Here is a 2,283-nt window from a genome sequence, read left to right on the forward strand (position 1 = left end):
TTCTTCTTTTTTCTTTCTTTCTCTCTTTCTCTCTTTCTCTCTTTCTTTCTCTTTCTGGTTTCCTGGTTTTCTGTAGTGCTAAGCTTTGATTTTTTTTCTCTTTCTCACATTTATGGACATGAGTATGTTAAACATCCTTGCATCCCTGGTATAAAACCCACTTGATCATGGTGTATTATCTTTTTGATATGCTGTTGGATGCAGTTAACTAGTATTTAGTATTTTGCTGAGGATTTTGCATCCATGTTCATCAGGGATATTGGTCTGTAGTCTTCCTTTTTCGTTGTCCTTTTCTGATTTTTGTATTAGGGTGGTACTGGCTTCATAGAATGATTTAGGGAGGGGTCTCTATTTCACTATCTTTTGGAATAGTTTCAGTAAGATTGGTGCCAATACTTTGAATATCTGGTAGAATTCACTTGTGAACCCATCTGGTCCTGGACTTTTTGTTATTGTTGGCAATTTTTTTTTTTTATTACTGGTTTCATCTCACCATTTGTTATTGGTCTGGTCAGATTTTCTATTTCTTTATGATTTAATTAGAAGGGTTGTATATATTTCCAGGATTTATCCATCTCCTCTACATTTTCTAGTTTGTGCATGTAAAGGTATTCATAGTAGCCTTGAAAAATTTTTTATATTTCTGTGGTATCAGTTGTAATACATCTCGTTTTGTTTCTAACTGAGCTTATTTGGATCTTCTCTCTTGTTTTCTTGTTTAGTCTTGCTAGTGGTCTATCAATTTTGTTTATCTTTTCAGAGAATCAGCTTTTTCTTTCATTTTTTAAATATATTTTTTATTTCAATTTCACTTAGTTCTTCTGTGATATTTGTTATATCTTTTCTCCTGCTGGGCTTCAGTTTGGCTTGTTCTTATTTCTCTAGTTCCTTGAGGTGTGACCTTAGATTGTCTATTTGTGCTCTTTCAGACTTTGATGTAGGCAGTTAATGCTGTGAACTTTCCTCTTAGCATCACTTTTGCTGTATCCCAGAAGTTTTGATAAGTTTTGTCACTCACTATTACTGTTCAGCTCAAAGAGTTCTTAAATTTCTGTCTTGATTTTATTATTGACTCAAAGATCATTCAAGAGCAGATTATTTACTTTCCAAATATTTGTATAGTTTTGAGGGTTCCTTTTAGAGTTAATTTCCACTTTTATTCCACTGTGGTGTGAGAGGACATGATATAATTTTGATTTTCTTTTCTTTTTTTTTTTTTTCAAGACAGAGTTTCTCTCTGTCATCTAGGCTGGAGTGCAATGGTGTGATCTTGGCTCACTGCAACCTCTGCCTCCCTGATTCAAGCGATTCTCCTGTCTCAGCCTCCCTGGGTAGCTGTGAGTACAGGCATGCGACACCACTCCAGACTTTTTTTTTTTTTTGTATTTTTAGTAGAGACGAGGTTTTGTCATGTTGGCCAGGCTGGTCTCGAACTCCTGACCTCAGGGGATCCACCCTCTTTGACCTCCCAAAGTGCTGGGATTACAGGTGTGAGCCCCCATGCCTGGCCAATTTTGATTTTCTTAAATTTATTGAGACTTGTTTTGTGACCTATTACATGGTGTATCTTGAAGGATGTTTCATATGCTGAGGACAAGAATGTATATTCTGCAGTTGTGGACTAGAATGTTATGTAAACATCTGTTAAGTCCATTTGTTCTAGGGTAGTTTAAATTCATTGTTTCTTTGTTTACTTTCTGTCTTGATGACCTGTCTAGTGCTGTCAATGGAGTACTGAAGTTCCCCACTATTATTATGTTGCAGTCTATCTCATTTCTTAGGTCTAGTAGTAATTGTTTTATGAATTTGGGAGCTCCTATATATATAGGATTGTGATATTTTCCTGTTTGGCTAATCCTTTATCATTATATAATGTCTCTCTGGTTTTTTGTTTTGTTTTGTTTTGTTTTTGTTTTTGTTTTTGTTTTTTACTGTTTTTGCTTCAAGTTTGTTTTGTCTGATATCAGAATAGCTACTCCTGCTTGCTTTAGGTTTTCATTTGGTGGGGTATCTTTTTCCACCCCTTTACCTTAAGTTTATGTGAGCTCATGTGTTAGATAGTTTCTTAGAAACAGAAGATACTTGCTGGGTGGATTTTTATCCATTCTGCCATTTGTATCTTTTAAGTGGAGTATTAGGCCATGTACATCGTTCAACATTAGTATTGAGATGTAGGGTACTGTTATATTCATCATGTTAGTTGTTTGTCTTCGTATCTTGTGTTTTGTGTGTGTGTTATTGTTCTATAGGCCTAGTAAAATTTATGCTTTAAGGAGATAATAT

The sequence above is a fragment of the Mandrillus leucophaeus genome, unplaced genomic scaffold, assembly GCF_000951045.1.
Source record: "Mandrillus leucophaeus isolate KB7577 unplaced genomic scaffold, Mleu.le_1.0 Scaffold300, whole genome shotgun sequence".
NCBI classification, from domain to species: Eukaryota; Metazoa; Chordata; class Mammalia; order Primates; family Cercopithecidae; genus Mandrillus; species Mandrillus leucophaeus.